This window comes from Ovis canadensis, chromosome 9 (genome assembly GCF_042477335.2).
Source record: "Ovis canadensis isolate MfBH-ARS-UI-01 breed Bighorn chromosome 9, ARS-UI_OviCan_v2, whole genome shotgun sequence".
Lineage (NCBI taxonomy): Eukaryota > Metazoa > Chordata > Mammalia > Artiodactyla > Bovidae > Ovis > Ovis canadensis.
In genome coordinates this window covers 76323688-76338991 of record NC_091253.1, presented here as the reverse complement: position 1 = coordinate 76338991, position 15304 = coordinate 76323688, and the positions used below count along the sequence as shown (strand labels likewise).

General features: G+C 34.3%; 1 non-coding gene across 1 annotated transcript; it reads left to right on the top strand.

Annotated features, from left to right (window-relative positions):
- The first annotated feature begins 3305 nt into the window (after window positions 1–3305).
- On the top strand, window positions 3306–3378 carry TRNAE-UUC (transfer RNA glutamic acid (anticodon UUC)). Its single transcript has one exon. It is a non-coding gene; the product is annotated as a tRNA-Glu (tRNA).
- Window positions 3379–15304: the final 11926 nt, after the last annotated feature.

The following is a 15304-nucleotide window of genomic DNA, read 5'->3' as shown; positions in this document are numbered from 1 at the left end:
GTTATTGTGAAATTTCATACCAGCAACATGAGATTGCAGCTATCTCTTTGAGATCCTAATTTTAGTTCTTTTGGATGATACACAGGAGTGGGAGTACATAATAGTTCTATCTTTAAATTTTTGAGGAGCCTCAAAACTGTTTTCCATACTTGTAGGAGATTTCTGGAGATCACGAGTGAAATGACATAAAACATACAAGACATACAAAAGACAGACAGGACACCACTCTGGCCAGAGGAACAACTGGGCAAACTAATTGCCGTTTATTATTATAAAGCCCTCCTTAGGCAGAATTCCAGACTGTAAGAATAAGCCTTTTCAGTACAGTGCAGGTGCATACATGTTATTGTATAGCAAAGGGGAGTGAAATCTCTGTCTACTGAAGAGTCTGCCCAAAGCCCTCATCTCCTTCTTATCTCAAGAAGGGAATGCTCCCTCATTTGCAAGGGACCATCAAACTCAAGGCTATGTCCAGACTCTTTGGCAGAATGCCTCTTATGCAAGGACACTCAGCCTGAGCAGAGAGACCCCTTTGCAGGCACATCTCTACTACCCTATTAACCCTTCACATACTGATACTTACTGTTTTATTTTCCTACCAATAATGTAGAAATGTTTCAATTTCTCCACAAATTTGCTGAAACTTATTGTCTTTTGACTTTTTAATAGCTGTTCTAACAGGTGTGAGGTGATATCTCACTGTTGTTTTGATTTGCATTTCAATGATGATTAACAAGGTAGAGAATCTTTGATATGCCTATCGGCCACCATTTGTATATTTTCTTTGGAGAAATACCTATTCAAATCTTTTGCCCACTGTTTGATCAGTGTGTTTTCTCAGTATTGAGTTATATGAGTTCCTTATATATTCTGGAAATTATCATATACAGGGTTTGAAATGTTTTCTTCCATTTAGTAAATTGCCTTTTTACTCTGTTGATTGTTTCTTTTGCTCTGTGGAAGCTTTTTATTAATAGTTTGATGCTATCAGACTTGATTATTTTTAATTTGGTTGCCTGTTCTTTTGGTATCATATCCAAAATATAGTTGCTAAAACCAGTGTGAAAAAGAAAAAATATTCTCCATGTTTTCTTTTGGTAAATTTATGGATTCAGGGATTTTGTTTAACTTTAATCATTTGAAGGATTGGTTGTTGTTTTTTGTTTTTTTTTTGTATATGGTGTGAGATAAGTGTTCAGTTTTATTGTTCTGCATGTGAACATCCAGTTTTCCTAACACAATTTGTTGAAGAGATTTTATCCTTTTTCCATTGTATATTATTAGCAAACTTGCTGAAGATTAGTTGGTTGTGAGCCTGTGAATTCATTTCCAGGTATGAGGGTAGGAAACAGAAAACTTCTCCTCCAAGATCCAGTGCCCATCCTTGACACTTCTGTTTAACATACTAGAAGTCCTAATCCAAACAATTAGACAAGAGATAGAAATAAAAGACATCCAAATTAGAAACAAAGAAGTAAGAAGTACCTGTTTACAGAGAACAACAACAATAAATGTAGAACCTGATTTAGCCTTCATACATAAATTCCTTTTATACATTGCTAAATTTAATTTACTAATTTTTTAATGTATTTTGCATGGGAGTTTATGAGCATTATGGGCTTGGAGAGGTGTTTTTTTTTTTTTCCTCTCTCTCTTTTTGTACTGATTGTCTAGTTTTGGTATTAGGGTAATAATAGACTCATAAAATGAAGTGAGAAGTATTCTTTTTCTGTTGTTTTTTTTTTAAATAATGTATAAATATGATGTTAGCTTTCTTTAGATGTTTGGTTAAAACTTGTGGGCCCAGAAGTTTCTTCTGAGGAATGTTCATTTCTTAGGGATAATTTTGATGGACATAAGTTGTTTATTTTTTTCAAGATTTCAAAAATGGCAATCCATATTTTTGTGTATTTTATCTGATTTTTACTTTGTTTTTATCCTTTTTGAGAAGTCAGATGTCAATGTATATTTTTCCTCTGAGTATAAACTAGCAAATATTTTCATCATATTTATCTAGATGCTATTTTACATGTTATCCCAAACTATGTTCTTATAATCCTTTAATTGACAAATTAAGGAGTTTTATTTGATTGTATTCTCTCTCCACTATTCCTTTTCTAAAATTATAAACTCATGTGCTAAGTATGTAAGTTAAATGACCAAAAATCACACTTAGGTCATTGAGAAGTCTATTCATAAATGACTCTTCATATAAATTATTACACCTGAAATTTGTCACTGCACATTTATGAATTTTACTTTTGTGTAAGAATTCTTTCAGTCAGTTCAGTTGCTCAGTCGTGCCCAACTCTTTGTGACCCCATAGATTACAGCATGCCAGGCTTCCCTGTCCATCACCAACTACTGGAGCCTGCTCAAACTCATGTCCATCGAGTCACTGTTGTCATCTAACCATCTCATCATCTGTCGTCCCCTTCTCCTCCTGCCTTTAATCTTTCCCAGCATCAAGGTCTTTTCTAATGAATCAGCTCTTCACATCCGGTGGCCAAAATACTGGAGCTTCAGTTTAGGCGTCAGTCCTTCCAATGAATATTCAGGGTTTATTTCCTCTAAGATTGACTGGTTTGATCTCCTTGCAGAGAATTCTTTAGAGAGGTCAAAAAGAAAATAGTCAGTAAAAAACAGTTGGTACTCCGAGTAGAAATAAAACTGTAAGAACTCTATCACCATATATTTATCCCCATATCATTTGAAAATGCTTGTGGAAAGGAGTATTTAAAGAGTGTGTGCAAGAGAACAGTATTGCAAGCATTTATGTGTGTGTATGCATTTGTGTTCACATGTGTGCATGCCTGCTTGGAATACTAGCTAAAAATAATGAAATTAGAGTGCAGAAATTATGTATTACCCTGTAAAAGTTAAGGAGTCATAGAATAAATCAAGCAGGAAATTACATGCAAACTTGATTTTAGAATTACATGTTCTAAGTAAGTGATGTTATTGCTAACTAAGCTGTTCCTATATAATTTTTTTTTATTGTATCAGTATCATTTTGGCATATGGTAACATACCTCATTTTATGAGAAAGGATGGTAATCATATTGGTATTGTATGATTGTATATATTATTTTTAATGTTTTTAATGCTTTCCATTAATACACCATAACTTTTTCAGCTTGCCAAAATTTTTCATCCTCAAGATTAGGTTTTCTGCAAATTTATTGATGAATTTATTTTTAAGTATTTTTAGTTAACTAATAAAATAATAATGCTTCTGTTTGCAGAAATAACTATCTTAAATAAAACATTTTATAAATCTCCTTAAAAATATGTTTTCAGGGAGTTTCCCGGTGGTCCAGTGGTTAGGACTCAGCACTTTCACTGCTGTGACACAGGTTCAATCCCTGGTCAGGGAAATAAAATCCCACAAGCTATACAGCACAACCAAAAATAGAATAAAATTAAATTTAATATATGTTTTTGAAAGAAGATATCATATAACAATGGGCTTCCCTGGTGGCTCAGATGGTAAAGAATCCGCCTGCAATGCTGGAGACCTGGGTTCAATCCCTGGGTTGGGAAGATTCCCTGGAGAAGAAAATGGCAACCCACTCTAGTATTCTTGCTTGGATAACTCTATGAACTGAGAAGCCTGGTAGGGTACAATCCATGGGGTCACAAAGAGTTGGACATGACTTGCACAGCACAGCATAGTAGAACAATAAAAATGTAAATGTGATAATTAAGATCAAAATACATGATGACTGTCAGTAAGAAAATAATAATAAGATGCTAAGCCTCTCGTTTAAATTGAAAGAACATAAGATATACTATGTATTTCACATTAACTCTGTAAAGAATTTTTTAAAAAGTGGTTTCCTCAGCAAACAAAAATACACTTTGTATAGAAAAAACAGAAAGGAATGAATAATAAGTAATTAAAAATCAGAAATCAGTCAATAATACAGAAGATTTTAAAAATACATTTATTAGCGGATTATTTGAAGAAAATGTATGAAATCTGCCAGTTGAAAGACAAAGCCTGTTATGTTGATTAGTCAATTAGAATTACTATTATTTTGAACTACCTGTGTGCTATGTACCAAAAATACAAAGAAAAACAAGACAGACTTTCTATTAATGATTAGGAAAAGACAATAAATAAATGAAAAATAATAATTCTAAAAAGGGACAAATTAAATGATTAAGTCCAGTAGTACAGGAAGCATTTAGGTAGCACTGTCAGTGGTTATTTTCTCAGGGCAGGCAGAATATGATGCGGGACCTGAATTTTGTGGAGTAATTGCATTTTAGAAAATGGCCATATTCTGGGACTTGACAAGGTGAGGTATATTTATTAACTTTGAATAAGAACTGAGCAAGTAAAATGTTGCCAGGGACTGGTAGGAAATAGCAGGAAATGAGGAGCTGCTGTTTAATGGGTATAAAGTTTCAGTTATGAGAAATGAGTAAGATATTTTCTACATAACACTGTGTCTGTAGTTTATAATAATGTACACTTAAAACTTTGTTCAGAGTTTATCTCATATAATCTATTCTTACTATAATAAATAAATGATAAATATACTAATGTATTCTAAGGTATCTTAATTGAAGAATCCAAGAGAAAACTATTTTTAAAAGTAATACAGATAAAAATGAATTTTATTTAAAGGATGTACTGTAATCAAATATATACACATCAGTGATTTCCAAGCAAAATGATATATAGACAATGTAGAAAGAATATGTAGATTTTCCATCAAAGTAGTATTCCTACACAGAAAAACCTACAATAGTTTATTTAGAACTGAAAAAATAATCTGGAAATAAATGGAGAAACCTACCACTTTTTTTACATGGAAAACATGGAAAATCTACATATTATCTTCTTAACTGGAAAATTATCTTCTGAAATAATCCATGAAATTATTACAATCCAAATAGAATTTCCAATGATATATTTTAGAATTTTATAAAATTATTACCATCTATAACTAAATGAACATATGCACTGAGCCAAAATATCATTTTAAAAAAGAATGAAAAGAAATATGTGTAATTGCCTAATTAAAATATATTAACAATTGTATTCAAAATATTTAATCAATAAATTAAATATTCTTAATACAATTAAATATATTCTGAATATTTAAAATAAATATGAAAAATAGGATGCAAAAATATCAATATTCATTTGAACTTAGCACATGATAAGGATTGCACCTAAAAATACCCATACCTGAGTTGCTGAATTTAGTGGATCAGCTTTGGAGAGATTTTTTATCTTAAGATCACAAATCTTGTCATAAAGTTACCACTTTCCTGACTTTTACCTAGCAGCAGTCATTCCATTGATATTGATGCTATCAGAGCTTTCCTCTCTGTTTCACTATTCATAGTACATCTAAACAATGCCCACATGAGAATATGATGTACATGTTCAGAGTTATTATCAATGATACAAAGACAGAGATGAAGAAAAAAGGACAGGGAACTAGTCAAGGAATGGGTGAGATTGCTTGAAGAGAATCATATCTGTTCATGTTTGAACAAGAAAAACTTAAGGAAGACCTAATTACATACAAATTCAGTCTTTATATTGATAAACTCTGTGTGTATAAGTAGTAAAAATTAATCTGTGAATTAGGAGTGGCAACCCATAATCAATGTTAAGAATAATATAAAAACATTATTATGAGTATTATCGATTGACAGAAAAGTGGGAATAGAACACAAATCTGTGCTATTGTAGTTAGGAGATGAAGTTATATTACAAAAATTACTTTATTTTCTAATGAATTCTCCTAGAACTTTGCCAAAACCACAAGATTTGGATATGCTTTTTGAATAAGTGATTCAGTGTTTGGAAGAGAATATTTACATGTGGAAAGCAGGGCTGTAGATCTAATTTTCTTTTATTATACTTCTGAAAGGTTGTCTTTTCTAGGCAAAGCAATTGATTCTCTATGATAACAAAAGTATGTCAATTGAAATAATATTTACAAAGATCTGTGTTGAAGCTATAAAAAGATATGCTTTATTAGTTAAAATCCAAAGTTATTAGAATAAAAGAACAACTGCACAAAGAATTCAACGGCAGAGAAGCAGAATATTTTCCTGCCAGGAAAATGAATTAGGTTCTATTTTAGTTGGTATTAGTTCTATATTATACTGATGTTTCTTATTTAAAATATTTTCTTCCTGATTAAATCACTCAAGAGTTCCAGAATTTTATTAGTTACTAGAGCTGAAATTGAAGATTGAAGGCTGGAGGAGAAGGGGATGGCACTATGAGATGGGTGGATGGCATCACTGACGTGTTGGACATGAGTTTGAGTAGGCTCCAGGAGTTGGTGATGGACAGGGAAGCCTGGTGTGCTGCAGTCCATGGGGTCACAAAGAGTTGGACATGACTGACCAACTGAACTGAACTGAGAGCTGGAATAATAAAAAAACTGTAATCAGTAAATATAGCTTTTGAACATTTTAATATATATTTCTTAATCTCTTAAGAAAAAAAAAATGAAACTGTGAAAATGAAGCAGTCATATAATGTGTTTTAAACATGGAAAGCCATAGGTACATTTTAATAGTATATATATCGATTGATTTAATTTTTATAATTCTGATATCATTCAAAATAGAATCTTTACAGAGGCCCAAAAAACCTCCCAAGTATACTAGGCTAGAGATAACACGTATTGCTTCAGATCCTTCAGTCTATTTGAGAAAATACTTTAACAAATTACTTAAACTCCCTGAGTTCATTTTCTTATTTAAAAATCAGTTCAGTACACATGACATTTCTTATAATTTTAGAAAATGGTAAGTGCTATATACACATATGTGTATGCTGTGTTTGCAAAGCAATTTTGTTACTCCTCACCACCTCTTGTGTATATACTGTATTAATCCATGATGCTTGCCTAATGAGTCTTTTTACTTCTTTACAACAATGCATTTTACTTTCACTTTTCTATAAAGCTTTTAAAAATTTACTGTATTGTTATATTTTGCTAACTTCTTTAATAGCATATATTAAATAAATTAAATTTTCTCTTCTTTAAGGTTTAGTATTAACTTCTATTATTACTTTGTATTATCCTTGAAAACATTACTTTTCTTTCTAGATCTTCTCCAACTCTTCTATAATTACTGATCTAATTAGAATTTCTTTGACTTCTTTATGTATGTCTCTCTTCCCTTCCTCTTTGTCCATCCTTCACTATCTCCATGCCTCCGTTCTTTCTCATGGTCTCTGTCTCTCTTTTTCTCACTCATCAAAATCAACTTTCTTTCTTTCCTTTCTTCCTTCTCTCTCTTTCATCAAAAACATTAATTTTCAAATGCCTATATTCTTTTATTATTTTAACTAATTTTTATAATTTAATAATTATAACCATTTATATTCTATATTTAGTTTTCTTATTTCTTTTACATATCTTTTGCTAATGTTCACTTCTACTCACAGTTTTTTAGATACTTTTTCTTTCCACATAGATTGATACATTTTATAATCTCAAATTTTGAAGGATTTTTAGATGAAATGGTTTCTGAAGCCCAGAGTTTATTAGAGATGGATACTCTGCTTCCAAAAGTCTTTACAATAAAGACAGATCAATGTGAATACAGATCAGTGTGTCCTGCTGCTAAATATTTTATTGAAAGCACTGTAAAATAAACCTCAGTTACTATTTAAATCTATTGTTTATTGCTTATATACACATATTAGCAAGAGTCAAATTATAAATTCCTTCAGTACTGTAAAGGAATTCCAGAAAAAACATCTACTTGTGCTTCCATGATTACACTAAAGCCTTTGTGCAGATCACACAAGAAAACTGTGGAAAATTCTTAAAAGATGAGAATACCAGACAATCTTACCTGTCTCCTGAGAAACCTATATGAGAGTCAAGAAGCAACAGTTAAATCCTGACTTGGAGCAATGGACTGGTTCAAAATTAGGAAAGGAATACGACAAGGCTGCATATTGTCACTTTGCTTATTTAACTTACATGCAGAGTACATCATGTGAAATGCCTGGTTGGGTGAATCACAAGTTGAAATCAAGATTGCTGGAAAAAATATCAACAACCTCAGATATGCAGATGATTCTACTCTAATAGCAGAAAGTAAAGAGGAACTAAAGAGCCTTTTGATGAGAGTGAAAGAGGAGAGCAAAAAAGCTGGCTTAAAACTCAACATTCAAAAAATGAAGATTATGACATCTGGTCCTATCACTTCAATGCAAATGGAAGGGGGAAAAGTGGAAGCAGTGACAAACTTTACTTTCTTGGGCTCCAAAGTCAGCACGGACAGTGAGCAACCAGGAAATTAAAAAATGCTTGCTCCTTGGAAGGAAAGTGAAAGTGTTAGTTGTGCAGTTGTGTCCAACTCTTTGCAAACCCATGAATTTTAGCCCACGAGACTACTATATCCATGGAATTTTCCAGCAAGAATAGTGGAGTGGGTTGCCATTTCATTCTCCAGGGGATCTCCCCAACTCAGGGATGGAACCCAGGTCTCCCGCATGGCAGGCAGGCTCTTTACCATCTAAGCCACCAAGGAGGAAAGCTAAAATTAACCTAGACAGCATATTAAAAAGCAGAGACATCGCTTTGCTGACAAAGGTCCTTATAGTCAAAGCTATGGTTTTCCCACTAGTCATGAATGGACATGAGAGTTGGACCGTAAAGAAGACTGAGCACCAAAGAATTGCTTCTTTTGAACTGTGATGCTGAAGAAGGGTTCCTTGGACAGCAAGGAGATCAAACCAATCAATCCTGAAGGAAATCAACCCTGAATATTGGAAGAACTGATGCTGGAGCTGAAGCTCCAATAGTTTGGCCACATGATGCAAAGAGCCAACTCATTGGAAGACCGTGATGCTGAAAAAGATTGAAGGCAAAAGGAGAAGAACACAGCAGAGGATGAGATGGTTAGATAGCATCACCAACTCAATGGACATGAGTTTGAGCTAACTCTGGGAGATAGTGAAAGACAAGGGATTCTGGGTGCTGTAGTCCATGGGATCACAAAGAGTCAGACATGACTGAGTGACTGAACAACAATAACAATGTAAAAACACAAAAAATTAATTTTAATAGTAATAAAATATATACTTTGTAGGGCAGTTAATGAGTCTACAAATTGCTCGACTCATTGCCCAGGGTAACGATTGAATAGAACTCATACATATTAATTGTTTTCAGAGAAGCTGTAATGAAAATTAAAGCAGCAGTATTAGTAGAGTGACTTGATATAACATGTGTGAAAACACTAAAAACTTTCCTAAATTGGTATGGTTAAGAGACATAATTAAAAATTAACAAAAGATGCATGCAACTTGTAATGGATCGTATTCATGATGATTCATGCTGCATATAACAGCATTTACACCAAACCTACAATATTTCTCTCAAGTTAGTTATAGATTATTACTTCTATCACTTAAATAAATGTGTTGGGTGACAGCATGGAGATAGAAAATGCATTACTGCATCAGTTTGAAGAAACTTAGGAGAATAATTTATTTTCATAAATAAATTGACTGTGAGGAAGATTATTGTATATCCTCATCCCTGGGATATCCGGTGAGGAATTAATGGAATTAATTAATTAATCCGGTGAGGAATTAAAGTGGTTTCCCCTAGGGCTTCCCTGGTAGCTCAGATAGTAAAGAATCTACCTGCAATGCAGGAAACTCCAATTCTGTCCCTGGGTGGGGAAGATCCTCTGGAGAAGAGGTAGGCTATCCACTCCAGTATTCTTGGGCTTCCCTGGTGGCTCAGACAGTAAGGAATCTGCCTGCAATGTGGGAGACCTAAGTTTGATCCTAGGGTTGGGAAGATTCCCTGGAGAAGGAAAAGGCTACCCACTCCAGTATATTCTTGCCTGGAGTATTCTACAGACAGAGGAGCCTGGCAAGCTATTGTCCATGGGTTTGCAAAGAGTTGGACATGACTGAGTGACTTTCACTTTCAGACCAGTGTAGTAGAAAGAGAAGATGCAATTGAATATTAAAAGACACAATTTAATATTAGGATCAACATTTAAGATGATGCAAAAGCAACTACAAAGTCTGGACTGAATTTCAGATAAATATATGCAGTAAAGTAAAAAAAAAAAAAAAAAAAAAAAGCTAAAATGTCTCTTAGCTCCTTGAGAGAAAATGGATGAACCCTGTGACTGTCTCCTTGATACTCCCTGAAAGAACCCTGAGTTCATATAGCAGGTATATGTTCATAGTTCCAAATGTCGTAAAGCCTATGACCTTGAATTATAAAATCAAAAGGTCAGACCTTTTATCAGGTCTGTTATATTTTAAAGGAGACACAATAAGGCAAGAAAAGAGGACTGGGAGGCAGTCCCTCTTTCCTCTAAGATTGTCTTTTTATCCTTACACATGGCTTTATTCTGGTTCTTCACATGTAGACAAGATTGACTCCTTATCAAACATATTCTAAAATAGGCAGCTACAAAAATGATATTGAACAGAAAACCACAATTAGCTTTGCCAAGAGTGACCATTTAATGGGACATGATGATGGACAGAGCAGAGAGGAAGAACATTAGGGCTGCATGGTGATTATGTCTGACAAAACTTCCAGTGCCTCCAAAGCAAATTTGAATGATGTTCTCTGAAAGGTGCGATATTATATGAACTAGAGGAAAAAATAATTTTGAATTTAATTAAGCATAGTTAAGTTTTGAATTTAATTCATAGTTACTGAGACATCTGTCAAGTTATAAAGTATACAGGTCATTTCATAAACACATAACGTGCAACACACACGTACACACACATGCACACATACCAAATGTACATGCAAATATACTCAAGCTCCTTTTGAATGGGAGACATAGGAAGCAGAAATGAATTTGAATTTCAGTTTCATGTAGCATGCTGTTTCATTTTAAAATATTTTCCATTTTACTATAAATTCACTTATATTTCTGAGAATATTGAGAAAAATATTTTTAGAATAAAAAAATATAACCCAAAATTCAAGCTTAAATTCTCTGACATTTTCTTAAAGCTGTAGTTAAGAGTTTAAAAAGATAATAATTTTTGAAGTATACTGAAAATACTCTGTAGGAAAATGACATGTTTAAAAATTATTTTAAAAAAACAAGAATTAAGTTATATTATTTTGAAGCTCTTACTGTATGCAATCAGGAATAAGTCAAATTTATAATTGTAGATGAATGATGAGCTGCTAGAAACTGCATTAATGTCAACAAAGTTTAGAGAAAATTTAATAATTGAAAAAGGTAGTATTCTTTTTATTTCATTTTTCATTCCAATAATACAGTTGACAGTTCAGTTCAGTTCAGTCGCTCGGTCGTGTCCGACTCTTTGTGACCCCATGAATCGCAGCACGCCAGGCCTCCCAGTCCATCACCATCTCCCGGAGTTCACTCAGACTCACGTCCATTGAGTCCGTGATGCCATCCAGCCATCTCATCCTCGGTCGTCCCCTTCTTCTCCTGCCCCCAATCTCTCCCAGCATCAGAGTCTTTTCCAATGAGTCAACTCTTCCCCTGAGGTGGCCAAAGAACTTCAGCTTTAGCATTATTCCTTCCAAAGAAATCCCAAGGATCTCCTTCAGAATGGACTGGTTGGATCTCCTTGCAGTCCAAGGGACCCTCAAGAGTCTTCTCCAACACCACAATTCAAACGCATCAATTCTTTGGCACTCAGCCTTCTTCACAGTCCAACTCTCACATCCATACATGACCACAGGAAAAACCATAGCCTTGACTAGACGGACCTTAGTCAGCAAAGTAATGTCTCTGCTTTTGAAGACATGTTAATTATATTTCCTCTTGCTGATATTTCCTAGGTAACCAATAGCCTAGAAAAGATAATCAAAACTACACTCGTGATTATTTTTTTAGATTTTATATATTACTGATTTGTTACTAATGCTAGAATGATTAAAAGTTTTTTAAAAAAATATTAACCATATTTGGTTAATAGTTGGTTAAAGAAGCAATAGTGAGTATGCACACACACACATGTGCACACACACACACACACACACTGTTGGGGAGATGAAAATTTCCCCACTACTGTTCTTGCGTTCTTGTGGCTAGACATAGTAAAATCAAAACAGACAGATGAACAGGAGAAAAAGAAAGAATTTTAATTTGTTTACATGGAGGTCTCAAAAGTGGGGCTTAAGAAATAATGAAAATAGCTTTTATACTTTTTAGACAAGGAAAAATAAATTTTGTGAGGAATAGACAGGACAAAGAGAACTTAGGCTGTGCATACATATTTAGTGAATAATCTAAACAAAGTTTGAGCTTGGATTAGTAAATTAAAGAAGTAACCAGGTTTCTCAGCTTCTCAGCCCCAAATTCCCTCTCTATGGTGATAAATCCCCTCTTCTACCTCTAGGTGTGGATGTTGGGAGAGCACTTTCACAGAAGAGATTTATTTCCTACTCAAGAGAGGAGAGTCAAAATGTCCCTCTTGCATCAGCTCTTTCTTAAGTGACTAATTCAAAATAATCAATATGGCATTGAGGCATATTTTGAAGCAGACTTCCCTGGGCCTCAACAAGACGTATGTGTGTGTGTGTGTGTGTGTGCGTGCAATTGTATTGTTTTAACATATTATATGAGAAGTTCTCTGTATGCAAATGAATTTCCTTCTATTCTAAAACTGAATGAGATGTAGCAGACAAAGTAGGATGGATGATGTTAGGTGGGAAACAAGGATATTTATAACAGTATTTGAGAAAGGGTTATTTCTTTTTTTACGTTTTTGATATTATTGTTTACAACAGTTCATAGAGAACATTATCATGAACCCTGGAACATAGCTTTACATGGTTAATATCAGATCTTAATATGAAAGAAGAAGCTACTTCTATGCAGTTTCCTAAAATTCTCTGGTTATTTCAAACCCAGTACTGCATTGTGGCAAATATATTCTGAGTCAGAGTTGGACATTAAGGCTGGATTAAGGAATCAAGTTCTAAGCATTCAGAACCATGGAGACAAGACAGAGTACAAAGTTTGTACAAAGACTGGATGGAATAAGTAGTAAAGAGCATCCTGATTATCTAGTATTTATTGTATGATTTTTATAAATTTGGGAGGTTGGGTCAGCAGTGTAGAGTGAAGGATGAAAAGTAAGGGGAAAGGATTATTTCTAATATGATTTCCAATATCGTACTTTGCAATTGTAATTTAAAAGACTCATTAATGCATATAGTGATTTTTTAAAGACTGTTTATAATTTTAATTTAAATGTGTGCTTGCTCACATATGTGATCCCATGTTTAGGTTAACACTATGTTTTGAAGAAGCACTACAAATGAAATGGAAGCAGAAACCCTAAAGAAAGAAAGATTGTGGGGCTATAAGAGTCAATTAATTCCAAGTTTTGTAGAGATCTTTAGGAGTGCTTTACATTTCTAATGTTTAAAGAATTCTGGAATTCAAATCAAGAGTAGGGAGATCTACTTGAAACTAAACTTAAAGACTTTGTTAAAATACAGCAAAACCAACAGAACATTGCAAAGCAATTATCCTACAAATAAAAAAATATATTAAAATACATGGTGAAGAAAAATAATCAATCATCCCATACAACAAAGTTTATCCATTGTTTTATCTAGAGACTTTCAATTAAGGCAATCTTTTAAGCAGCTAAAAGTTCACAGCAAAACTGAGAGGAAGATACAGGGGTTTCCCTTATGTCCCATGCTCCCATGCATGCATAGTATTTCCCATGATCAACATCCTTCCTTAGAGATGTTCATTTATTAAAATTGATGAACCTAAATTGATAAATCATGATCAAACAAGCTTGATCAGTTCAGTTCAGTTCAGTTGCTCAGTCGTGTCCGACTCTTTGCGACCCCATGAATCGCAGCACGCCAGGCCTCCCTGTCCATCACCAACTCCCGGAGTTCACTCAGACTCACGTCCATCGAGTCCACGATGCCATCAAGCCATCTCATCCTCGGTCGTCCCCTTCTCCTCCTGCCCCCAATCTCTCCCGGCATCAGAGTCTTTTCCAGTGAGTCAACTCTTCTCATGAGGTGGCCAAAGTACTGCAGTTTCAGCTTTAGCATCATTCCTGCCAAAGAAATCTCAGGGTTAATCTCCTTCAGAATGGGTTGGTTGGATCTCCTTGCAGTCCAAGGGACTCTCAAGAGTCTTCTCCAGTACCACAGTTCAAAAGCATCAATTCTTCGGCACTCAGCCTTCTTCACAGTCCAACTCTCACATCCATACATGACCACAGGAGAAAACCATAGCCTTGCCTAGACGGACCTTAGTCGGCAAAGTAATGTCTCTGCTTTTGAATATACTATCTAGGTTGCTCATAACTTTTCTTCCAAGGAGTAAGCGTCTTTTAACTTCATGGCTGCAGTCACCATCTGCAGTGATTTTGGAGCCCCCCAAAATAAAGTCTGACACTGTTTCCACTGTTTCCCCATCTATTTCCCATGAAGTGATGGGACCAGATGCCATGATCTTCGTTTTCTGAATGTTGAGCTTTAAGCCAACTTTTTCACTCTCCACTTTCACTTTCATCAAGAGACTCTTTAGTTCCTCTTCACTTTCTGCCATAAGGGTGGTGTCATCTGCATATCTGAGGTGATTGATATTTCTCCCTGCAATCTTGATTCCAGCTTGTGTTTCTTCCAGTCCAGCATTTCTCATGATGTACTCTGCGTATAAGTTAAATAAGCAGAGTGACAATATACAGCCTTGATGCACTCCTTTTCCTATTTGGAACCAGTCTGTTGTTCATAGTTGATAGTTTATTCTTAGTGTTATACATCTGTGGATTTGGACAAATGAATACTGACATTTATCTATCATTATAGAATATTTTCACTGTCCCCCAAATTCTCTGAACTCTAATATTCCTCCCTCCTCCCAGCTCCTGGCAACTGCCTTCATAGTTTTGCCTTTTCCAGAATGTCATACAATTGGAATCACACACAGCATAGCTTTTTCAGATTAGTTTCTTTCTTTTAGGAATATGCATTTAAATATGCATTTTAGGAAATGCATTTAAATGAAAAGCTACGTCTTTTCATAGCTTGATAACTCATTTCTTTTTAGTACAGAATGATATTGCACTGTCTAGATGTAATACATTATATTTATCCAGTCACCTACTGGAGGACATCTTGGTTGCTTCAAACTTTTAGCATTTATGAATAAAGCTGCTATAAACATCCATGTGCAAGTTTCTGTGTTCACATAATGAACCCAACTCCTTTGAGTAACTACCAAGAAGCCCAGATGCTAAATCATATGGTAAGTGTATATTTAGTTTCGTAAGAAACTGCTAAAATACCTTCCA